Source organism: Dermacentor silvarum, chromosome 11, assembly GCF_013339745.2.
Source record: "Dermacentor silvarum isolate Dsil-2018 chromosome 11, BIME_Dsil_1.4, whole genome shotgun sequence".
NCBI lineage: Eukaryota > Metazoa > Arthropoda > Arachnida > Ixodida > Ixodidae > Dermacentor > Dermacentor silvarum.
In genome coordinates, this window is record NC_051164.1 from 50674762 (window position 1) to 50700792 (window position 26031).

Consider the following 26031-nt stretch of genomic DNA (forward strand, 5'->3'; position numbering starts at 1 on the left):
TTTTTCTTCTTTTTTTGTGCGCCCTATATACAGTAACGCCGTATATATATATATATATATATATATATATATATATAATATATAACGAAAAATCTTAGGACTAACGGTAAGAGACAGGAAGAGAGCGGTGTGGATCAGAGAACAAACGGGGATAGCCGATATTCTAGTTGACATTAAGTGGAAGAAATGGAGCTGGGCAGGCCATGTAATGCGTAGGATGGATCACCGGTGGACCATTAGGGTTACAGAACGGATACCAAGAGAAGGGAAGCGCAGTCGAGGTCGGCAGAAAACCACATGGGATGATGAAGTTAGGAAATTTGCAGGCGCAAGTTGGAATACGCTAGCGCAAGACATGGGTAATTGGAGATCGCAGGGAGAGGACTTCGTCCTGCAGTGGACATAAAATATAGGCTGATGATGTTGATGATGATGATGATGATATACAGTGTTTTTCGAACGACTCTATTCGCCAAGCAATTTCAAATAAAGGTTCTAAAAACTTTCAAAAAGAAAAACCGGTAAAACCGCTCAAGCATTTGGCTAATATAGTAAAGAGTCAACAACGAAATAGAAAACCAAATAAGCAAGCTTAGACATTTAGCAAAAAGGCCGAAGTTCGGCTATGAGCAACACGAGAACACGGTGGGTGCAAGAACCAACGTTTCGACAAGTGGACTTCTTCAAGGCGACATATGCTCTCCTCGGCACAGTATATATAGGTAGGGTTCTTCTATAGGGGAGAGAAGATAATGCGGGTGGGTGAGGGAACGAGCGAGAGTGCGTGAGCGGCGAGGGTGGAATTGAAAAGAAAGTTAATGTGCTACTGATAGTCGGTGCAGGAATTTGAGGCAGCGTCGGGTGTTATTCCGGTTGTCGTGTCATTGTAGGGTACTCTTTTCGTGGAAGGGGCCTTGACGACGGGGAGGGGGTTGAGGAGGGGGGCGGTATCTGCTCCGCTAGAGGTCAGTGAACTATCATGGCTGACAGAGAAAATAAAAGTAGTGACAAAAAAATTGTGCTCGTGGAAAAGAAAGGAGGGGGGGGGGGATATATACATAAGAAAACGAAAGGAATGCGTGAAAGAAAAGAGAGGTAGGAATACTATTGACAAGAGAATAACGTTTAGTTATTCGATTGTCAATAATATTACTACCTCCCTTTGCTTTCACTCCTTCTTTTCGTTCTTTTATATATATATTTCGTTCTTATATATATTTGCCCCTCCCGCCCCCGTTTTTTTAACAGGTTATAAAAAGGTTATAGCAGGTTTAACAGGTTTGAGGCTATAAAAACACTGCAATAGTATTCTTACGAATGATGTTTATTTACAGAGTGAAACGAGGCACGCAAGGAAGCCACAGGGAAGGGCCAGCCGGCGCGAAGTACAGCCGAGCTCACGCGCCCCACTCCATACTTCTTTCTCTGGCTCAGACGTGCAGTGCTGGGACAGTATCTATTGAATTCATATTTTCTATGTTTATATCAAAGCCACTAAGATAATTTAATATCTTTGCCATAACATTGCGTAGCATCTGGTCACCATAGTTAGTGCGTGAACGAGGCACTAACCAACGATCATGCTGGCGTGTATCACATGTACTCCCAGTGAACGACAAGAAAGGGAACCGAGGAGCCCCATTTTTATTAATCATATCATAAGAAGCCAACAAACATTGACACCAAGAACAACATAGGGGAAATTACTTGCACACACTAACTGAACTAAAGAAATGATAAATTAATGGAAATGAAAACGGATGAAAAAACAACTGTCCGCAGGCGGGGAACGAACCCACGTCTTCGCATTACGCGTGCGATGCTCTCACCATTGAGCTACCGAGATCCGCTTTCTGGGGTATTTATGTTTTACAACTAGAACTAACTCTGGGAGTGTTAGCCAGCGCCACCACTCACAAGCTTAGGGGCGGATGTGTAACATCCTTTCTGCCGCAGGCGTCACGCGCACGTGATCTTTTTTTTGGGGTGATGGCAACTGGTCAATAAACCCACATATGCTCCCTGAAGGCATCAATGTTGCCGGATTCGAGCCCTCGTCATGTAATGAACGAGAAGAAAGGGAACCGAGGAGCCCGATTTTTATTAATCATATAAGAAGCCAACAATCCGGCAACAATCCGGAAACATTGATGCCTTCAGGGAGCATATGTGGGTTTATTGACCAGTTGCCATCACCCCCCCCCCCCCAAAAAAAAAAAAAAAAAAATATCACGCGCGCGTGACGCCTGCGGCAGAAAGGATGTTCCACATCTGCCCCTTGGCTTGTGAGTGGTGGCGCTGGCTAACACTCCCAGACTTAGTTCTAGTTGTAAAACATAAATACCCCAGAAAGCGGATGGGAAAACGGCTCCGCGGTAGCTCAATGGTGAGAGCATCGCACGCGTAATGCGAAGACGTGGGTTCGTTCCCCACCTGAGGACAGTTGTTTTTCCATCCGTTTTCATTTTCATTAATTTATCATTTCTTTAGTTCAATTAGTGTGTGCAAGTAATTTCCCCTATGTTGTTCTTGGTGTCAATGTTTGTTGCCTTCTTATGATAAGATTAATAAAAATCGGGCTCTTCGGTTCCCTTTCTTCTCGTTCATTACATAACGAGGGCTCGAATCCGGCAACATTGATGCCTTCAGGGAGCATGTGGGTTTATTGACCAGTTGCCATCACCCTAAAAAAAGATCACGTGCTCGTGACGCCTGCGGCAGAAAGGATGTTCCACATCCGCCCCTAGGCTTGTGAGTGGTGGCGCTGGCTAACACTCCCAGAGTTAGTTCTAGTTGCAAAACATAAATACCCCAGAAAGCGGATGGGGAAAACGGCTCCGCGGTAGCTCAATGGTGAGAGCATCGCACGCGTAATGCGAAGACGTGGGTTCGTTTCCCACCTGCGGACAGTTGTTTTTTCATCCGTTTTCATTTCCATTAATTTATCATTTCTTTAGTTCAATTAGTGTGTGCAAGTAATTTCCCCTATGTTGTTCTTGGTGTCAATTTTTGTTGGCTTCTTATGATATATACTCCCAGTGGGTTTAAGTTAGTTCTGAAATTATTGTTCTTTGTCTAAGTTCTTTCTTTCTCGCCTTACAAATGTTGTAATTGTAAAGATCCTGCATACCTATTAGCTTATATTTTTCCTGCATACAACTTGCAGAATGATTACATTCCTTTTTAGCAACAGTTTAAAAACATCTGTTTTGAAATCTTGTAAGCTTATCAATGTTTTCGTTGTCGCCCCATACGAGGAAACAGAAGTGAGAGTAGAACAGAAACAACGAATCGTAAATAATAAGTATTGTGTTCAACGGAAGTAGATGATGGTTGCAATAAATTATGCAAAATACACGTGCAGTTTTTGTTACTACCTGCTGTACTTGTGTGTCCCCCCCCCCCCCCCCCCAACATGTTATTCGAAAATATAACATCTAAAGTTTTAACATGATCGACATTTTGGGTAATATCATTATTAAGATACAGGGAAGGAGTTGCATGCACCTGCTTGCCTTTTGCTCGAAAAATAACCACCTTAGTTTTTTTTTCTGCATTCATTACTAGCCCATTGGAGCAGGCCCACTCATATATAACATCTGTAATATATGATTTCCTCTTTGAATTAACGGTGTATTTGGTGCTTGCTGCACCAAATACACTTTAGAATGTTAAGCGAATGAGCTCATCGGATGGACAGTGCAAAACGACATCCGACATAAAAAAAAAAACAAAAAACAATCATATTCGCGCCAGGAAGAAATACGCTGCCGGGTGCATACGGCCCGTCAACGTTTGTGCGGTGTTCATGTCCTCCCGGTTTTCCGCGGTTAATCATTTCTGCAAAGCGATCCACTTGTGGACATCTTAGTTATGGCCTCCTCTCGGGAAATGGAATAAGAGGATAACTGCTACGGCCGATGACTTACCTTATCCATACCATCGCACTTCATTTCCTCAGCTGCATCTTTTGTAACGACATCAAACTCTCCCTTGGCCATAGTGGTTCCGAGATTCGCGCTCTCCCAGGCTGTTATTACGAATTGCTTGAGGTCTCCATGGAGGGTGACTGCGTGAAAGACCGTTTGTTTTTCAGTGATCTCATTATCTCAGCAGCAAAAGTTGTATCTCGGGAGGGCTCCGGTCTAAATACATGGAAACGGAGAAGTCGTTGTTCTCGGCAAACACGGCACCGAATTTGACGAGATTAGTTGCACTAAAAAAAAAATGTGAAAAATTATGGACTGTAGAAAGCGGGATGTTGATTTAAGCCGCAAATGGCTTAATAAAAATTGCTCAATATTGCAAAATGTCGAAAAACAATACCATCACATTTGCAACTTTGTAAACCGAGCAATGAAAAGTGATATGGCAATTTTGTAAACTGTACCTAATACCACATCTGAAGAGGACAAAACTGATATATTATACATCGCTGTGAAATATACCAATATTATACGAGTAGGACTTTTGCAGAACCCATGTAAACACTGTGTAAATGAATTCACGTAAGCTGTAAATTAATATATCACATTTGTTCCAGTTAAATGCTCTAACAGATGCAGCTTACAGAGCAGTAACATCTGTGTTTCGAGTAATTCGTACGTTGCGTACCCTTGCCTAACTTGCCGATTCTAACTTTTCTAACTTGCCGATTCTACACTTGCCGATTCCAACTTTTCTAACTTGCCGATTCGAACTTGCCGATTCTAACTTTTCTAACTTGCCGATTCCAACTTTTCTAACTTGCCGATTCTAACTTTTCTAACTTGCCAATTCGAACTTGCCGATTCTAACTTTTTCTAACTTGCCGATTCGAACTTGCTGATTCTAACTTTTCTAACTTGCCGATTCCAACTTTTCTAACTTGCCGATTCGAACTTGCCGGTTCTAACTTTTTCTAACTTGCCGATTCTAACTTTTTCTAACTTGCCGATTCCAACTTTTCTAACTAGTCAATTCGAACTTGCCGATTCTAACTTTTCTAACTTGCCGATTCCAACTTTTTTAACTTGCCGATTCCAACATTTCTAACTTGCCAATTCGAACTTGCCGATTCTAACTTTTCTAACTTGCCGATTCCAACTTTTCTAACTTGCCTATTCTAACTTTCCGATTCCAAGTTTTCTAACTTGCCAATTCGAACTTGCCGATTCTAACTTTTTCTAACTTGCCGATTCCAACTTTTCCAACTTACCGATTCTAACTTGCCGATTCCAACTTTTCTAACTTGCCAATTCGAACTTGCCGATTCTAACTTTTCTAACTTGCCGATTCCAACTTTTCTAACTTGCCAATTCCAACATTTCTAACTTGCCGAGCGAGGAACCCGGAGCCGCATTGCGCGGGCTGCACACTGCTGGCTTGTGCGAAAAGCTCGCTTTAGTTCCCCAATTACGGTGAGTGCCTTGGAACTAGGAGTTTAAAAGATACTGGATTTTTCTGAAGTGGCGACAAATTTCCCCGCAACACCCTTTAACCCCTGACAGCCACCTCTGATAGCATGTCTCCGAAGGAACCATCTTTCTATTTGAAAACGGCTATTTTTAAATATTACACAAAGTCTTCGTAGAAACACCCTGTATGAGGTGCTTGTGTTTAGACTACACAGAATTTTTAAAAATGGCCTATGGCAGATAGCACAATTCAAATCACTTCCACAATAAATCAAAAGGGGCAACCAAATATATAAAACGAAAATTTCACTAGTAAGTTTTGTTTACTAATTGCATTACGACAAATTTCAATTTGCGACCTGTAGCCGGTGATTTGCCAAGGCGTATACCAGATTTCTTTTTTTAGCGCACCAAATTAAAAAGAAAAAGTTCCTTGTGTCCGATAGCAGAATTATTACCCTTGACCTAAATCAATCAATAAGGCAGCCGTTACTTCTACAAGAAATCACAATGCTTTTCAATAATTACCATAATTATATTACCCTTTTCAATTATATTACAGTTAATTTTTCAATTTACGAATTGTAGCCGGTGAGTTCGCAAGGCGTATCCACTTTGAACGAATTCTCAGGACTACACCAGTTTCGAGATATTATTTTCAAAGTTTCAAACAAACAAAAGTGTTCCAGTTACTTATCTGCTTCGATATAAAACAAAAGTTTTTTTTTTTTTGTAAGGTAAATGGAGCAGAACATTTTTGCCTCAATTGGTTTGATGGCTCATATCTCGAAACCGGCGCAGTCCTCAGAATTCATTCCAAGTCGATATGCCTTGCAAATTCACTAGCTACTATTCGTAGATCAAAATATGGGCCCTAGAATAATTGAATAAACAGTTAATTAGTGTAGTTATAGCAAATAATTAAGTTAAGTATGTTGATTTCTCGTAAAAGTAATGGCCACCTCTTCGGGTAATTTAGCTCAATGGTTACAACTGTTCTATCTTCCACAGGCAATTTTAACGCGGCAGCGTTAAGGACCTGTGTCGCAGAAAATGCGCTCTCAGTGTCGTATGTATGTATGTATGTATGTATGTATGTATGTATGTATGTATGTATGTATGTATGTATGTGTGTATGTGTGTATGTATGTATGCGTGTATGTATGTATGCGTGTGTGTGTGTGTGTATGCGTGTGTGTATGCGTGTGTGTGTGTGTGTGTATGTGTGTGTGTGTGTGTGTGTGTGTGTGTGTGTGTGTGTGTGTGTGTGTGTGTGTGTGTGTGTGTGTGTGTGTGTGCTAACAAATTCCACTCCGATATGGTCCTCGGAAAGAAAGAAAACTTAAAAAGGTTAGTCCTGGGGGCATACTCCCAAACTTCGAACACATGGCCTCTTAGGGTGGATAAGTAATATGGAGGACGCATATATGACGAGGCCTTGATTCCAGTTTATTATATATAGTGTAAAAAAGCTCCAGACGAAGATTATGGTTACGGTTACATATGCTGCAGTTGCCGGGAAGCGTCAGAAGCAGTCGGGGATCTTTGAATGCTGTCCCGTTCCACTCTTAAAGGTGAAATTTAAGCGTCCTCCAAGTTATTTTTAAAAATTTGGTGCAGCGAAAAAAAAAAAGTGACACCCTATATATCGACTTGGGGCAAATTCGAGATATGCTCCGTCTCCAAACTGGTGTCATTCTATAGAAATTCATTCCAAGTGGATACGCCTGACAAACTCACCGGATACAATTCGTAAGTTTCAATATGTGTCGTAAAGTAATTAACTAAGAAGTTAATTAGTGATTTCTTAATTAGTTGAATGTGTGTTTCGATTTCTCGTGCTAGTAATGTCCGCCTCATCGAATAACCCAACTCAATGATAAGAGTTATGCTACCTGCCACAGGCAATTTCTAAAAACTCCGTAAAACTTAAAAATGAACACCCTGTATTAGAGCACTGCACGGGTTCGGGCTTACCCGAAAGCCCGGGCCCGGCCCGGCTGGTGGGCCGGGCCGGGCCGGGTAGAACAGTTTTTTTCACGGGCTCGGGCCGGGCTCGGGCACGGCATGTGCCCGGGTCAAATGATTGACCCGGGCCCGGGCCGGGCTCGGGTTTTTTGACGCGGGCCCGCGCCCGGCTCGGGCTTTCTTGTGGTGTGCAGGTAATGTGCAGCGAGTAACGATATCCACAAATGGTTCTCTTCAAACAAACTAACGTTAAATACACAGAAAACTAAGTATATTGTTTTTAATTCACCGCGCAAACTTCTGCAAGAACACTCACGTACACTTACACTAAATAATTCTGCGCTAGGACGAATGAATACAGTAAAATACCTAGGCGTTATTCTTGATGAATCTTTTAACTGGAAGCCTCATATCGACGAAGTCTGCAAGAAACTCAGTAAAGCTTGTTTTCTCTTGCACAAATGCCGAAACATATTTGACATACCGACATTACGAATAATTTATTTCAGTATATTTCATAGCCATTTAAATTACTGTTTAAATTACCTGGGGTCACACATACCGTATATACCTAGAACCAGTTATTATACTCCAGAAAAGAGCCCCCCCCCCCCCCCCCCCCAATACGCTTTATTACAAATTCAGACTATACTGCACATACGCTACCACTCTTCCGAAGCCTAAACATCATGCCGTTCACCATTCTAATTGATTATAGAACTGCACTAATGGTCCAAGCTAGTATTGGCACCAACTATCCAGTCAGCTCGTCACAATTTTTATGTTCTCGCTACGAAAGCCGTAATAAAGTAAAAGGCAACTACCTTACTCAGCAAACAAAAAATATTTACGGTAATAGAAAACTTGCAGCTAATGGAGTCGCTGTGTGGAATAACCTTCCACTAGAAATAAAACAGAGTAGAAATTTCTCCTTAGCATTGAAAAGACATTTTCTAAGTAATATACAGCCACCTAATAAATTGCTAAGAACCCCCCCCCCCCCAAAAAAAAAAATGTTTTTCTTTTCTTTTTTCAGATCGTGTAACCATTTTCAAATAACTACCATGTATACTTGTGTTGTACGTTATTATATTTGTGCATAAACCCTCTTACAAAGTGTTATGCTTATCATATACGTTCTACTGTTAATTGTACAATTCTAACAATATGTATGCTTACTTATATAAATGCAGGAAACGTTTTAAATTATATTGCAGCGTGATAATCTTAGTTTTCTTTAAGGGGAGAGGAGGGTCAAAAAACGGCGATTTTAATTAAAAAAACTGGTTTTGTGTTTTTAGTTGTTTCAGCAACATTGATCTCTCCTATTTCACTCAGAAATGATCGGGAAAAGTATAATAAACTCGATGAAAGCCCTCGAGGTGGCAAGAAAAGGCACAGATAAGACACATTTCTAAGCGCGCGATGCGTCAAACCGCGGTTTCACACGCCATTGGGCTCGTGCAAGGTGGTCAAATAGGTTAGCTTTGCCACATCACAATCTCCCTGAGAAGTAATAATGATAATTAACACTTTTACAATCGCATTTTTCTCAACTTCATATTTGGGCAAAAGAAGGCGTTTGTACATTTTATGTACTTATTGTGGTTCAAGACCACACTTGATGGGCATAATTTTTAGGATATGTAGAATGCACTTATCTAGGATTTAATGCAATCAAGTATTATAATGTTAGTAAAGTATTTTGTTTGTATAATTATTGTTTCGTTATGTGACATGCTCTTTTTCATAATTATACTTGAATGAATCCCAACTAGCCTCTGGCTAGGGATTCAGATGCATTATTGCAATTTCATTTTTTGTAAATTGTTTCATGTCAATAAAATTCAATTCAATTCAATCCTTGCGCGTCTCGACTCTGAAAAACATGTCTTTTTCGGTCTCGGGCCGGGTTCGAGCCGGGCTCGGGCTGGGCTTGGGCCTAAGGTAAAGGGGCGGCGGGCCGGGCCGGGCGGGTAACGTAAATTATTTCCGGGCCCGGGCCGGGCCCCGGTCTCACCATAAAACTTTTGGTCGGGCTCGGGCGGGCAGCCCAACGTAAAAACAATCCTGGGCCGGGCCCGGGCCGGGCCCGGGCTGAAAAAATCGGCCCGTGCAGTGCTCTACCCTGTATAATATGTATTCTGTAATTACATTGCCCTACGACACTGTGACATCACGGATTTCGTTGTACGTTCTCTTATGTGGGCTGTTTTGGCGATTAAACGTTATCGTAGCGTGCTCAGTTCCGTCTTAGCTTCCTTCGGAATACAATGTAGCCTATCTTTAATGATGAAGCAGTCAAACGAGGCCATGAGCGCACTCGTCGTCAACGTCCACGGCATCATGATGCGCTGGTACGTGGGGGAACCCGAGGTGGCGTTAACACTTTTTTTTTCTTGTTTCGTGTCCCCATAACGTGATAAAGCACACGTGTGTGTCAAAATCATGCAATCTCCCAAACGGCTGTACGGAATGCTGGAACCGGTTGGAGGCATGGTCGAAACATGTTAGAAAACTGCAGCATGCCTTATTGGTATGTACAGTGCTCAGCGATTAAAACACTATACTCGGACAACATGGCGACCGGCACATTTTTTGCGCCAACAGTGGGCGCTGGTGACGCGGATGACGCATTTTTGTGTCACTTGAAAGCGAGGGTCTTTTTAATGCATTATAACTTGGTTCTCCACAAGAAAAGTAGAAAGTTGGTTATCAAGAAAGGGGTCAGGCAAGGAGACACAATCTCTCCAATGCTATTCACTGCATGCTTAGAAGAAGTATTCAAGCTCTTAGACTGGGAAGGCTTAGGAGTGAGGATCAACGGCGTATATCGCAGCAACCTTCGGTTTGTAGATCACATTGTCGTATTCAGCAACAACGGGGACGAATTCCAACAAATGATTGAGCACCTTAACTGAGAAAGTGTAAGAGTGGGGTTGAAGGTGAATATGCAGAAGACAAAGATAATGTTCAATAGCCTGGCAAGGGAACAAGAATTCAGGATCGCCAGTCAGTTTCTAGAGTCCGTAAAGGAGTACGTTTATCTAGCTCAGTTACTCACAGGGGAACTTAATTATGAGAAATAATTTTACAGAACAATAAAATTGGGTTGGAGTGCATAAGGCAGGCATTACCAAATCCTGACTGGGAGCTTACCACTTTCGTTGAAAAGAAAAGTGTACAATCATTGCACTCTACCGGTGCTAACATATGGGGCAGAAAGTTGGAGGTTAACAAAGAAGCTCGAGAACAAGTTCAGGACCGCACAAAGAGCGACGGAACGAAAAATGTTAGGCCTAACGTTAAGAGACAGAAGACAGCGGTGTGGATCAGAGAGCAAATGGGGATAGCCGATATTCTAGTTGACATGAAGAGGAAAAGATGGACCTGCAGGGCAGGCCATGTAATGCGTAGGATGAGTAACCGATGGACCATTAGAGTTACAGAATGGATACCAAGAGAAGATCAGCGCAGTCCAGGACGGCAGAAAACTAGGTGGGGTGATGAAGTTCACCCCACCATCCTGTTATTTATTCTACATCTGCCGTGGAAGGCATTTCGGCCGGCTGCACTATAACAGCTATAACAGCACTCACGAGGTAGCATTACACGTTACATATTAATGTCTCCTAGCATGGCTCTCTCACCAGTGAAAGCGCCTCCATCAGCCGGCACGGCTTCCACTTTGGTGGTAGCATCCGCAGCATCCGGTGGTTTCGTTAGGCTTGGTGGGAACTTTTTGCAATCAGTGAACATGTCCGTCGTCGCCCTCACGCTACAGGCCAGCGCAGTCAGCAGGATCAGGCCACGTAGCTCCATCCTGCTCGTTCCAAAGTATCTGCACAACGCAGGCAGCCAGGAAAATGTGGCACATTAAATGCTTAAGGGCCCCCAAACGACCCAGAGGTCGAAATTTAGCTGTGGTGTTGCAGTTGTGCACAAATCTACAACGAACACGTAGCCACGATCATTTTTTCGAAATGGTGCCGTGATAGCGAAGTTGCACTCGTTTGATGATCCAAACACGACCCTCGCTCGTTTCGTTCGCTCCTTCGCCACGCTCCGTTCGTCGGCTAACCTCTCCTCGCCAAGTGCTCCTCCAAATGTCACGTGACACACGTCATCGCTAACGCGCTTTTCAAAACACTGTCCACTTCCGGTTAAAGAGGCCCTGCACATTTTATAGAAGTGGAGAAATACATTTGCAATGAAAATAGGCTATTTCAAAATCGCTTTGCCGCAAAAAGTGCTTGAATGCATTCAGCAGAAGCGGAGTTATTGGCAATCAAACACGGACCCCGATGTGCTTCCCTTCCTCCGCCAATGACTTGCACTGTGAAGTCTACGGCGGAGTGGGTCGGGGCCACAACGCTCCGCCTCCGAAACCTCACCGTGGCGCGCAGTTCAACTTTCATTTTGTACTTCCTATTTTGGTGCCTACGAAGCGCTAAACGTAAGCCAAACGCGGTTGTCCTCAGCGAGCCGCACTGCGCTTAGCCACTGGACTCGGCGGCACCTCGCGGCGGCCGCGGTGTAGCGGACCGCGGCGGCCAATAGCAGCCGTGTATTGGAGTGTGCTTTATTACGAAATAAAGCACACAGAAAACAGCGAGGATCATGGGGTCTCTTGAAACAAGAGCGTTTGAGAGAAAGGTGACTTCGCGTTCCGCTTGCGAGCTCCACGGACTGCGTACCACATCAGAACTTGGCTGAGATGTTCACAACAGCGTATGCCACCCGCGGACTATGTTATTTCACCAAGCCCGAGGGGTGGTCCAGGGCCCGTTTAAGGCACGTCCACGCTTGCGGCAAATATAGTGAAGGCGACCCGGCCTGCAGTGCCGTAGAATGTCTGCCGTGCGAGAGGTGTCCGAAGTATACACTGCAGTTGGGCCGGCGCACCGCCCGCAGCACGACCGACGAGCCAATCAACGATCGCGAAGCTGCGTGCCTCAGCAACCGGCGCCGAAAACATCGGCTGCAGCTTCTGTTCCAAGCAAAATAATTTCCGCCCGATAAAGTGATGCGTACAATGTGCGTCTTATGAAAAATGATATCCACTGTCAAACGTTAAACACGAACGAGATCTCCGATAATTGTCGAGCTCAGCTGCAGTGCACGGTATACCGACGGCAGACGACCGGCTCGGCTGTGCTCGCATCGCAGCCGACGGCGCCGCTAATATCACCGTATTTTCTTCTTTGTGTACAATTATTGCGAAGAGAGACAACAACGGTAAGAAAATATTGCGGCTTGTGAGCGTCGGCGATTCATTCCGAAGCGCCGTCCGCTTTAGCTTTAAAGTGAACCGGAGAAGGCGTATAGCGACGATATAGGCGTCGTCGAGCGATCAGCGGCGTTGAGGCGGCCGCGCAAGTGGGTCCTGGTCTCATGCTCTCCACGGCCAGGAAATGTCGGCGTTCACGAGCAAAGCCGCCGTCGAACGGCGGACCGCAAATGACAAACGGCGTACGGCTAGTTACCGAGCCGCTAACGTGGACGAGTTTTAGCGCGAGTGTTTTAAAGGCCTCGTGTCGCCGAAAATGCGGCTTCGGCGCTGACGTCGGCGTGGATGGCGGCGTCCGTGGCGGAGAAAATCTTCTGCAATCACTCGGACCGCGCATGCCCTTCGTCGTGGTGCATGGTGTTAGTAAACAAAAATTGAATTTCTCACAGTGAAATCCGTCAGAGAAATGGTAAACTACAACTTGAGCACAACCTACAGATATGGTGGCCTGGGACTGTTATTTGAATGTACGAGAAAACAGTTTTGTTACGAGGAAACTCAAACACAAACCTCTTTTGCCAGCATTTCTACCATAACACCGGGTCACTAGGGTAGCCTAGGGAGCCTACATGCAACGCCGTTTTACGGCAGGTCAAATTGGGACTTGAGCTGCCAAATGCGTTTTCGACAAGCGCGTGCGTTTGGGTAATACCAAATAATAAAATAATGAAAAAAAGGTCCTAGGGCCTTCACATTTTAATATAAGACGACTTATATTACAAACGTCTTCCCAGCAATGCATTTCTGTTTAAAAGTGAAGCCGCCTTTAAGGGGATCGGTGTAAACTTGGTCTTTGTAAGCTGCCTTTCCCACGTTCTGTGTTGCAGTGAATGAAGCCTACTTGCCGGATGCGAAGGATGCGATGCGAACGGGCCCCGATAACACTATCGTGTTCTACTCTCAAAGGCGAAGCTTAAGCGTCCTCCAATTTTTTGCCGCGACTTGGCGCTTCTCGGCTACCCGCTGTTGCTGCCGTGCCGGCCCGTGCTCCTACGAAGTGTGCCGCTATGGACTCTGTGTTGCGCGCACGTATAGAAAGGCCAACACTGTCGTACTCTGTTCGCGCAGCTAATCAAACCGCTAATCACGACTGTGTTGCAACGTGAGAGATTTGGCACTACCGTTGCGCGCTGTAATTACCGATTCGCAAGTGCGCACAAGTGAGCAACACGACGAGGAAGAACAGGGAGTGCGCGTACCTGATAGCAGACTAACCGGAAGTCGTAGGTTCCTGTTCGGACCAATCAACATCGTAGCCCCCCCCCCCCCCCCGCTCCCGCCGTTGACATCACCAGATGCACACTGGTGACGTCATGACGACCGCTGGGGATACCGATAAGGCCCGTAGAGAAGCATGTCATTGTTTTAGATGCGAAGCAGCTTATGGCGGGGGCTTTGTCCGTCCCTCCTTCCGTCCCGCGGCGTCCCACACCCCCACAGCGCATGCGCGTCCCCTCCCCCTCCTCTCCTCTCCTACGTTCCCCCCTTTCTCTCTAGGAATCCGGAGCGGCGCGCACGACAGGCGGTGCGACAGCTGCATACTCCGCTGGGGGTGCCATGGTAGTTCCGCGGTATGAAAATGACGGAGCGCGCGCGCCTCATTCTCTGTCCTGTGCAGCGCCGCGATGAGCGCTCGGGCCGCTGCCGCGAAACGGGAGCGGCGACGTGGCGATCCCGTGGCGACGTGGCTCCGCATCCACACATCGTTCCCTTTAGCGGGAGATGGAGTCATTTTTTTTTGGCGGGCCCGCGGCGCGTAGCCACGGCGCTCGATGAAACGCACGAGGTGCGGCCTGCCACGTCGTCCAAAACCGGTGTGAGGCGCCTAGTTCTCCGCGCCGCCGCAGCGGGATTGGCACGCGGGTGGGAGCGTTTCTTTGGCGCCGTCCGCATGCTTCACGCAGCGGCCACGCTTCGCGTTTACATTTTATTGACGCGAGAGTTGTGCTTTTTCTTTCCAAAATATAAAATAAAATATCAACGCTGCCTGCAAGGATATCAATATACCCAGGAGTCGGTATTGAGCCGCTAATAGGCTCACATAGGCCAGGACGGCGCACTTCACTTCTGCCGCTGGTTTCGAGCCTTATGACCATCGCTAAAGAGAACTGGCGAGTTCTTTACCGAGAGGCAGTACTGCTGATGCAGTGCGGTTATTTACTTGGCTCGGTTAACGTGCTTGTTTGCTGGTTAAAAAAACGAAAAAGAAACATTAAATGAAATTTCATACAAATGAGTGCATAATGACATAGGTTTGTATAACTATTTCTGCTAGATGTCTTTAGTTTCACCTTTCTAGAAAAATGGTGTAGGTAGCAGCTTATAACGGATCGTACATTCAGCCACATTGCCGGCGTGTGGCATATTTTATGTAAAGACGATGCAGTGAAAAAAAGTTGTTCAGCGTGAATAGAGCAAATGCAATGGTGAAAAGAAAAAAAAAGATCGAGGTAGGCTGTGCCAATTATTATTTTCTTTATTTACTCGATGTGTAGCCACGGAAAAGCACCTGGTTCAAAAGCTTTAAAATCGTATTACCTTCCGTGGTAATACGATTGTAGGCGACCTTTAACCGCTCCACACTTGCATTCAGGTCCCCGGTCCAGTTCGCCAGTAGTGGCAGTAACAATTTGCTTAGAAATACTTTACACATTTCCTCGGTGTACATGGCCGTCGGTGAAGTGAAGCGAACACACCAATTAACACACCCTCGGCTCCCAAATACTTCCTTTGCTACTTGTCCCTGTCGCGAAATGTCTTTCAGCCAAGCTTTACGGCGTTCTACGTCGCACGGGAACTCGTGGTACCGGATTATGGTTCTTTTCTTGCGTTAGTACCACACACCGGTACGCAACAGTTGCGCGGGATAGTGCAACGTGCAACACGACAAGGACCTCGACACATTTATGCTACCATGTGAGCGGACAAAACGCGTGCGAGACACGAAATCTCTGCCGCCGCTCCTTCCCGGAGGGAGAGCAGTCCCGCAGCAGTAGCGCCACTCCTAAAAGAGTGGCGCTACTGCTGCTACTAATACGCAGAAGCAGCGCCGATTCCACCACTGGTGGTTGCCGGATATTCAACTGGAAATAATTCACAAACAAAACAATGTCTTAATGACGTCACTGATGAGATAAGAACGTAGAGGGAGAGGGCGCGCAGCTGGGACCAGGTGGGTTGCCGCGGAAGCCCTCCTTTCGCACTGCGCATGCAAGTGGGCTGCGTTCGTGCTCTTGCAGGTCCGCTGGCCACGCGGCGACATTGGCCAAATCGCGGAGCAGAAACCATTGAAGTGCGCAGTGTTTAGGGAGCGCTTTCTTTCTGACCAGTTTACCTTTCAAGCTTCTATTCAGTCTTTTAAATCACTCGTACACACCAGCGCCAAGCAATTAAAATAAGAAATATTTATACAGCAAACCGTGGTTGACTACCAATATTCGCTGTTAAAATGTTACATTTCCTCATGTCGTGAAAGTTGTCGCTTTGAAATTCCTAACTTGTGGCTGAGTTAAGCGCTACGGTTCATCTAGTCCGCTGATACAATGGGGAAAATAACTTACTGGCACCATAATTCGTTAATTTTGTTCGTGTGTTGTGAAGTGGAACAACTAAGCTGGCCGGTTTCTCAGTCAGCCAAACTCAACAAAAGTAAAAGTCGAACGTTCACATTTTATTCGCACATTTCGTACTGGAAAAAGACTGACCTCCCCGCAGTGCAAAAGTTTCAATTTGCAGAAGCAATTTTCGTTCACAACTGAAATTTGTACATAATAAGCGAACGTAGATTCCAGAAGTCCAAACCAATGTGAAAATTATGAACCATCACGGCTGTGTCTTTCATTTTTTTTCTGAACTTTAACCTTGACTGTACATGTCGACATAGAGAACAAAATGTATAGACCAACACGCACTCAAGCCCTTCATTACAAGCATTTTACCGGCAGCAGATGGGCTGCCGTCACGACGAATGAGATGAGCGCCATTGCTGTTATGTCAGTCCATTCAGGCTGGCACAGAACTGCTTTACTCGCGCCAAATGAATATCTGCTCCGAAAATAGAGTGAAATACTTGTGCTTAACTATCGTCATTAGGAAACCTGAAAAACTTCGCAGAACTGTAAATCCCGGTGTTAGAACACCGCACATCTGCACAAGACATGTGATGCCCCGATTTAGCCATCTTCGTCTAATGCTTGGGTGGCCTGATTTCCTGCGTTTTCCGTTGCTTGCACGCCTGATCAACCTTATCTGTCTTATCGTTCCCATATTAAACTTGACACGACAACCCAAGTATAGGTGACCGAGCGTGATCCGATCGTGATATCGCTGAGCAGAGGCAAGCTCGACGAACGCCCGAAGACAACCGCCTCCCGCGCTTCGCCCGAATTAAAATTCACAAAAAGAGAAATAAAAAAAAATAACTTAGGTTGTCCGGCAACCGCTAGGAGCGCGCGTGTTCCTTTAAACCGAAACTAGCGCTCGCCTTCCGGGGGGGGGGGGGGGGGGGGGCTGGTTAAACGCTGCTATCACATTCAGCGCTCCCCCTTCGGTCTCAGCTACCCATTACATTTATTGCGAGAGCAATTATATGGACAGTCCAGGCACATTTGTGCCGTCGTCGTCGGCACCGCCGTGATGTTCCGTATAAAGTACAAAGGCGATAATGTCGTTGCCGCGCGCCGTATGCTATATGTCCGAGCGAAAGCGTACGAGGGTGAGCCGACAATGGTGGCTCTTCCGCGTGCAAGGGAGCAAGCTCGCCATCTTCCATCGTGCGCAAGGCACCCGGGGGAGAGAAGGGGGGGGGGGGAGGCGTTCTACTCCGATTTGGGCTGCTTATGGTGCGGCCGCGCGGGCCCTATCTTGAAAAAATCTGCGATGGGGACAGAGTGCGCCGAGTGCTGATAGCTTAGTGTGTGCTGTGTTCTTGCCGCTTCGTCCGCGAAGCACGAAGGTGAATTCGCTCGCTGCTGCGGCCGCGCTTCCTCACTCCAGCGTTTTGACAGCGAGTGTGCGCGGTCATAGAGTGAGATGTGTTCATGTTTGCTTGTGGGCTCGTGACACCATGCTTGTTAATTTAATTGCTAAGCGAAATTTTACAAGTTTATACTTCTCATAAAACTACTATATTTGCTTCGTATAGCTGCCTACTAATTTGTAATCGCAATTGATGCTTGTACTTTCGGCTTTTTGGCCTTTCGGCAATTGATGCTTGGCCTTCTTTAAATGCGTGCGCATTCTTTGGCGAGCACCCCGGCAATTTTGTTTGCAAAATTGTGTCCGTAACGCGACAAGCGTGACGCCTGACCAATAGCCACACAAGGCTCCATAGAAAATGCGTGGGGAAGCCTGTGGTAGGGGTGGGCCAACTTGAAATTTGAGGGTGAGTCAACTTAAATTTGGGGTAGGGCCAGCTTAAATTTGAGTGTGAGCGAACTTAAATCTGAGTGTGAGCGAACTTAAATTTGGAGGTGAGCCAGTTTAAATTGGGGAATGAGCTAAGTTAAGTTTGGGGGTGGGCAAACTTGAAATTTGGGGGCGGGCCAATTTAAATGTGGGCCAGCCGGGAAAAAATGCTTACGCATTAGCAGACACTTCACATAACTTCTGTAGCATTTTTTGTGTGTCTAGTTTTCAGCCAAATACAAATGTGTATGAGTTTTCTGCAAATACTTGAATAGATTACTTATTCTTCTAACTCACCCGCTGCGGTGGCTCCGTCAGCTAAGGCGTTGCGCTGCTGAGCACGAGGTCGCGGGATCGAATCCCGGCCGCGGCGGCGGCGGCATTTCGATGGAGGCGAAATGCAAAAACGCCCGTGTGCTTGCGTTGTAGTGCCCGTTAAAGAACCCCCGGTGGTCAAAATTAATCCGGAGCCTTCCACTACGGCGTGCCTCATAATCAGAACTAGTATTGGCATGTAAAACCCCAGAAAGAAAGAAGTATTCTTCTAAGTTGCATTTAGTACTCGAGCGACAATCTAACTTGGCATTACATCTAGCAGCGGCCTCACTAGTGGCAAGATGAGCTTGTTGGTGTCTCCCTCTCTTTGATAAAACGCAGACAGTCGGAAGTAGCAAGTGTGAACTAACCCGTCTGATAATCAAAAGTGAACAGGTCGAGACTATCATGGTGACTCTTGTATCAGTAAGACTTCCCTATATAGCGTTGAGTGACAAGGAACTTACTGTTTTGCGCATGAAGAATTAAATTTTCATTGCTGTTTGTACGCCCTATCTTGTCACCTTGGTCCCCACGACCAATGGGCTTCCACGGCTTCCACGGCACCTTATTGTTCGGCGCGGTCAATGCAATAAACTTCATTGTTGTGAGTAGCGCCTGTGTGTTCGTACGTCTCCTTCTTTGTCCTCGTCCTTACTAAGCGCTGAAATACCGCCCTCACTCGTGAACTCCCGTCCGTAGAGCTTCACCTGGATAGCCACAGAAAGATATCCGCGAGTGTCTCGATGCTCCAACGTGACGTAAGCCACAATGGTTTAACTCTTCCCTTTAACCTTCACACATTTGTTTGTAGGGCAAGCTTGTCTTTTTGGTGAGCCAGGGTGCGACGTACGACAGCATCAAGAAGATGACGAAGACTGCATGCGCTGAGACGCACTCGAAAGACAGTGGTGAGGTTGGGACTTATGAGTCCACATCGCAAACTGGCGCCTGCGCAACTGCTCTGGCAGGTACTATTGGGTATGGTGCACGAGCGAGTCGCCTCTGTAGACATTTTCATTCACATAGGTTCGTACTTTCTTATGGACAGTGCTTCAAAGTGCAGGAATATAGTTGAACGTAATTGTTATATATATATATATATATATATATATATATATATATATATATATATATATATATATAAAGGCGCAAGAGAGTACGGAAAGACCGTGATATAAGTCTGCCTCACTGAGTTTTGATTGTACCACGCCGTAGCTGTGTAGCCAGGCGCGTGGGAAGGCGAGACAGCCGTATAGTGCCCATTATCTGTCTGGAACATCTAGATACCCGTGCTTTGCGCCGCTCTTGGACGAGCATACAATCTGTGCTGCACGAGCTGCGCACGAGTTAATTTTGTGCTTCAATGCATAAAGCGACGTTTTGTTAAGAAACTAACTGGAACGCCAATGCATTGCTCCGCAAAGTTCGGGAATTAATATCTCGAAATTGGTCTCATCCCGAGTATTCGTTCCAAGTGGATCCGCCTTGCGAACTCCACGGCTACAATTTGCAAACTGCAGTATGGGTCATCAGGTAATTAGTTAAAAACTTAATTAGTAAATTTTTGTTAATTGTTCGATTATGCATTTCAATTTCTTGTGCAAGTAATGTCCGCCTTTTCGAGTAGACCATGTTCATGAACTAGAATTGTGCTATCTGCCATGCTATCTGCCACAGGCAACCTTTCGGAATTTTTGAAAGTGTTCGCTGAAACACCCTGTATATACATATATATATATCCGTTGTGTTTCCTTTTTTGCCCTGTCGTTTAGGACTCCTCCGACTAAGTTTCAACACTGGGACACTGCGAGACGCCGTGCGTAGTAGAGGGCTGCAGAATAATTGTGACCGCCTGGTCTTCCCTAAGTACACAAGGATTTTTGCATTTCGCCCCCGTCGAAATGCGACCGACACGGCTGGGTATAGGACCAGATACCTCATGCTCGTTAGAAGATTGCCATTGCTGGGAGGCTTCCAAGTAAAGCTCCCCCCCCCCCCCCCCCCCCCCCCCAAAAAAAAAAAATGGTGCGCACGAACGAACAGTTTCTTGGTCGTGTGAATTGTCCGCCTCTGAATTATGCTCCTTCAAATTGTTCAGAGTCGACGGTGCATAGATAGCTCACACCACGGGACCGTTTCTGCAATTTTTACCGACAGATTTGTTTAATACCCTGTAATAATATTTATTACTCTCCGTTGCCGCTTTTAAGAGAAGAAAACTGCGGGGTGGATTCGAGAGCAACCGGGGGTAGCCGATGCTCTATAATTCACATTAGGAGGGGATAAAATGGGTCTTGGGCCGGCAGATTTCCTAACTTCATCACGCCCCCTCCCCCCTTTATTTCCTGTCGTCCTCGACTGCGTTTCCCTTCTACTGGCACCGATTTGGTAACTCTAATCAGCTGGCGCAAGACAGGGGTAATTGTAGATAGCAGGGAGAGGCCTTGGTCCTGCAGTGGACATAAATAGAGAATGATGATGTAAATGATGATGATAATGATGATGCTGAAAATGTAGCTGGGCAGGCCATGTAATGCGAAGTGGAGCAAACCAGTGGTCTATTAGAGCTGCAAATTTGGTGCCGAGGAAAGGGAAGCGCAATCGACGACGGCAGAGAATTAGGTTGTGCAATGAAATTAGTAAATCTGCAGCCGTAAGATAGAATCAGCTAGCGATATAGATCGCTCGGAGAGGTGTTCGTTCTGCAGTGGACATAAATATAGGCTGATAATGCTTGTGATAAGCGTAAGATTAAAATGTATGTGAATACGGCATGCTTAATAAAATTATGCCGTTGAGAAGCGCGCGTTAAACGAGAAAGCTCAAGAATATGGCCAGGCAACGCAGGGCAATCGACGACAATCGTGGTACGGCTATAGTGAAAAAGAGCGTCGTGAAAGCCCCAGCGACCTGATAAAATTTACATTCGCCTCCGTTTGTCGACCTCTGTCAACCAACCTTCGCTTCGGCTCATGCTCACCCAACCCATCGTTCTTTCATCTCGACCATTTAGCGCCAATATTTAGGCCCGATGCAATCCCCGACTCGAAAGCCCCCCCGCCCTTTTTTTTTTTTTGTCAGGTTCGTGTAAGCACCGCGAGGTTATCGCTACGTGGAGCCAACAAATAGACATAGCGAACAAACACCGCCTACAGACAGGGCTACAATGTAGACAGTGATACGGACGCTCAAGTACAAGAGTGCCCATTCGGGCTTAGTTGGTTTAACGTCGACGTATCGATCGACATCGTCTACCCTTAGACCTGTCTGCCTGCGCAGTTTGTTCACCCGTGTCGATATTCAGCCAGCTAGCCCGAATCGCCACTCGTGCTCACAAATAGGTGTCGAGACCTCACGCGTAAGGCGCTCGCGCTCGGTCAGTCCACCAGCACAAGGCAGGGCTCACCGAGACCGACACGTTTCGAGAAAAGAAAGGTACACTAAAACCGCAAACGCGACCGGCCAGAGGTGAGCTTGTACTTCGCGCCGCGTAGGGCGGTCTCAGTCCGCCTTCCGGTCTCGAAGCGCTAGCTTATGCGACGTTAACCTCCTGTCTCGCCTCGTCGGGACGGTAGCGCCGAGGGACTCGGCAACAAAAAGGCTATCAACAAAAAGGCTATGTTTAAGCCTAAGAGGAATGTGGCTCGCAACGCTCACCGGGAAAGGCTGGTGCGCGCAGTCCGTTGGGGTTCCAGCTGAACGCAGCAGGAGCAAACCACGCGCGCCGCAAGCTGATGCCAAGTGTGGACTTTCACTTCCTCGCTCTTGGGTGGCGCCAAACGACCGGGCGAAGAGGTTCGGAGATTGGAGCGAGTAATTGAAACGCCTGCGTTAAAACTACCTAAATAAAGAAAGAGAGAGGGAACTGAAGAAAAACGCGTTTATGAATCTAAGTTTACAGATGGCTTCGGGGGCCTTGGAAATAAATCAGTTCAAAATTAAACTCGATTAGACGGGCTCGCTGTTGCACGCGGGCCCTTCTTTGTAGGCCTAGTCTTCTGCCCCCTCGTACAGAGTGTCTTTGAAGACCCTGCTGCTACTGCTGTTGCTGCTGCTGTTGGGCTGCCGATGCTATAGGCATGCCCACAAAATGTGCTTTAAAAGTGGTGCGGTTCGATTACCCCACAGGGGTAACTTGAGCCGTTCTATCGGTGGTGGCAGGTGACCCACCGTGGTACACTTAGTATATAGTTGCTACGGCGCCGCTCTGCTGAGCTCTAGGTTACGGGCGCGATCGCGGCCGTGGTGGCCGCATCTCGACGGATGTTGATATGCAAAGACGCTTGTGTACTTAGACTCAGATTCAAGTTAAAAAAAAAAAGAGGTGGTAAGCATATTTTCGGAGTTCCCCACTATACGGCGTGCCCCATACTAAAATCGTGGTTCTGACGATGACGATGATGCCTTATTTACTGGCGCGCGCAAAAGCTTAGAATTTAAGCTTTCTTTTCTTTTCACTTTTGGCTTCGGAGGTGGCTGCGTGTCCGGGTAAGACGCGGTACCACTCTGCACTTTTCGCCGTGGATAGGTACCAGCTAGGGTTATTGTGCCCCAGTTCTTATTCTTGTGAGCACGACGGAGTCTCGTCATGTTTGCGTACTGGTTGAGAGCGGTGCAACAAGTTGTCGAGAAGACGAACAGAAAAACAAAGAATATGAGCGTAAACAACCGCATGTATAATGTACTGTGCAAGAAGACAGCGCATGTACGGAACGCTAACACAAAAGACACCTGTAATATACGTATTAACTGAGCTGAAAGAAGAGGAGAAAGGATACCTCTGGCTGAAGCAAGAAATTGGACCAATGACTTTAAGCTCATGATCATCATCATCATCGTCGTTGTCGTCGTCATCAAGAAATGGGAGCGATGTTAACAGACTCTCGGGCCCTCGACTCTGGTATTTGACCACGGGGATGTTAGCTCCGCCGTTCAGAATTTTCTTCAGAATAGTGTTTGCCCAAGCTTTTTGGTTGCGCATAATACAAAAAGTTCCCAGCGTAACGTACTGACACGGACCGAAATGGACGACGACACACGCTGCCACTAGCAACTGAATGTTTATTATTCGTTTCCCACACTTTTTAAAGCACGAGCTATAGCCAATACTTCTTTTTTTTCTTTCTGATGCGCGAAATTTAAGATGCCATGGACCATTGACAGAAGCGGGCAATCATGTATCAGTGCACCATCGGTACTAACTGAAAAAGAAAAGGGCTACTTGCCCAAAAACGATCCTTCACCATAAGAGACGAATAATCGGCATGACAAAAGAAAGCAGAAACATTGGCTATCTCGTGCTATAAAAAGTTCACCGAAGATTACGACTCTCCCTAATGCTAAATTTGAGCGTAGCTACATACGTGTTTGCATTTCGAGATGTATCGGCTGGCGCGGACAATCTTGTCTCCTGCGGCACGTAAATCGCTAATCGTAAAGCTTTATCTAATCGGGAGATCGCGAGAGGCAACACGTGGGTGACGCGTGGGCAAACCCCGGAACGCGAGTGCCAGTTTCGGTGGTGGTGGTGGTGGTGGTGGTGGTGGTGGTGGTGATGATGATGATGATGATGATGATGATGATGATGATGATGATGATGATGATGATGATGTTCATGATCATGATGATGATTTAATGGCATCCCCTTTGAAACGGGGTGGTGAGAAATGGTCGCCTAGCCTGCTTGATTTAATCAGGTATGCTATACATGTTTTTTTTTCTATCATTTTTGTATACATCTCCTTAACCTTTTTTCGTTTTTTTCTTCTTCAAGATCTCCCTTGTACCGCTGCCTATTACTGTAAGAGATCATGTCGTATCAATATCTTCCCTACTTTTTTTCCACCAGTACTCTAATCGTCTCTTGCTTATCTAGACTGTTGACCGGGACGCTAAAAGTTGTACGTTACCTACGGTTCTCGCTGGGTGGATCTCGTCGCATTCCATTAGGACGTGCTGAGTGGTCTCCGTATTTTTGCTGCAGCATACACGTGCCTTATCTAGTTCAGAATATTTGCTCCGGTATGTTTTGGACCTTAGGCAACCGGCTCGAGCATCAAATAGCAAGGCACTGCCCTTTGTACTATCGTGAAGATTTCCCCCTCTAATTTCTTTCTTCTTATTCTTGTAATTCTCCGTGGTCCTTTTTGTTTCCATTCTTTGCATCCAATTCACTTTCCCTATTTATTTCGCTTTCTTTCTGATGACTCCTGGTTGTCTATTTACAGTTTCGATTATCCTGTACTTGGTTGCCAACTTCCTTGACCACATCCTCCATTCTGTGTTCAGGCTTTTCAATTGCAGATACTTGTGCACTTTAGCCTCCTATTTATTTTCATCCATGTTCCTGAGTCTTTCTTCAAAACTAGTTTTGCTGTGTGCTTCTCGGTTTCAAGGAACATACGCGCTCCCAGCGGTTGCCGGGCGTTCTAAGATCTGGTGGAACGAAGTAAAATAGATTTGGACGTTCAAATTTCTTGTCATTCACAAGTTTTTAAAAAGTAAAAAAAAAATTGTGAACGGCAAACAACTCTTCGTGTTGTTTATTTATTTTTATTACTTCTCTTTTTGCGAATTTTAAATCGGGCAAAGCGCAGGAAGTGGTTGACTCAGTGCGTCCGTCGGGCTTGATTCCGCGCACTTTGCCACTCGCTCGGCGATATCGCAAGTCGGATCGCGCTCGGTCATCTGCTTCGGTTGTCGTGACAAGTATGGAGATGGGAAAGATAAGACAGAGAAGCTTGTTCAGGCGTACAAGGAACGAAAGACGCGGGAAACCGGGCCAACTAAGCATTAGACGAAGACGGCTAAATCGGGACGTCGCACATCTTGGGCGGCTGTGTGGTGTGCTAACACTGGATTTCTAGTTGCTCGAAGTTTATCAGGTGTTCTAATGACAACAGGTAAGCACATGTATTTCACTCTATTTTATGAGCAGGTATTCATTGTGCATGAGTAAACCAGTTCTCTTGCAAGCCTCAGTTCACTCACATAAGAGCCATGTCGCTCGACTCGTTTGGCATGACGGCAGCCTATCTGGTGCCGGTGAAGTACTTGTAATGAAACGCTTGAGTGCATGCTTGTTTGTATTGCTCAGTTACCTTGCTCTAAGCTCAGCTTCGGTGTGTGCAGGTTTTTGAGCATTTGTATCATAGGCGAGGCGCAATGTTATTTGTTTTGCCGACAAAATGCATTTAATGGCTGGGTAAGGTTTCCCTTGAGTCTCGGCCATCCTGACACGGCAAATGTCTTTGCCGTGTCAACCACAGTTTAAAATTCTGTGGGCGCTTACTTCTACTACTGTCAGTGAAATATATGTGCTGTACTCTACCTTCTGTAAGACACAAATTATGTGCAACCGTCATAACAGACGTGATAGAGTCAAGTTCCGTGTGGCCAACTCGTGATAGTTAATAATTTTCGCTCTGGTTTGGATCTTTTGGAATCTATGTCCGCTTATTATGTACAAATTTCAGTTGTGAATGAAAATTGCTTCTCCAGATTGATACTTTAGCAGTGCGTGGTGGTCAGTGTTTTTCCAGTACGTAATGTGGGAATAAAAACAAAAACGTTCAACTTTTACTTGTTTTGAGTTTTCGCCGACTGAGAAATCGGTCAGCTTTAGTTGATCCACTTCACAACACAGGAACAAAG

The 26031-nt window shown here is 45.9% G+C and overlaps 1 protein-coding gene, 1 long non-coding RNA gene and 1 other non-coding gene across 4 annotated transcripts in view; 2 read left to right on the forward strand and 1 right to left on the reverse strand.

Moving 5' to 3' along the window:
* Positions 1–26031, reverse strand: part of LOC125941641 (uncharacterized) — a 43104-nt gene that overhangs the window by 9426 nt on the left and 7647 nt on the right. Inside the window, exons 1-3 of one of the 2 annotated variants that reach the window (XR_007464520.1) lie at positions 22036–22109; positions 11015–11205; positions 3930–4069 (exon numbers count right to left, since the gene is read on the reverse strand). This is a non-coding gene — a long non-coding RNA (uncharacterized LOC125941641). Of the gene's footprint in view, positions 1–3929; positions 4070–11014; positions 11206–22035; positions 22110–26031 lie in introns of those variants that run through there. The other variant, XR_007464521.1, reaches the window with a different exon arrangement.
* On the forward strand, positions 2837–2908 carry Trnat-cgu (transfer RNA threonine (anticodon CGU)). The gene has a single exon. It is a non-coding gene; the product is annotated as a tRNA-Thr (tRNA).
* Positions 25262–26031, forward strand: part of LOC119433001 (pikachurin) — a 192347-nt gene continuing 191577 nt past the window's right edge. Inside the window, exon 1 of the mRNA XM_037700154.2 lies at positions 25262–25280. The gene's annotated coding sequence lies outside the window, so the exon portion shown is untranslated. The remainder of the gene's footprint in view (positions 25281–26031) is intronic.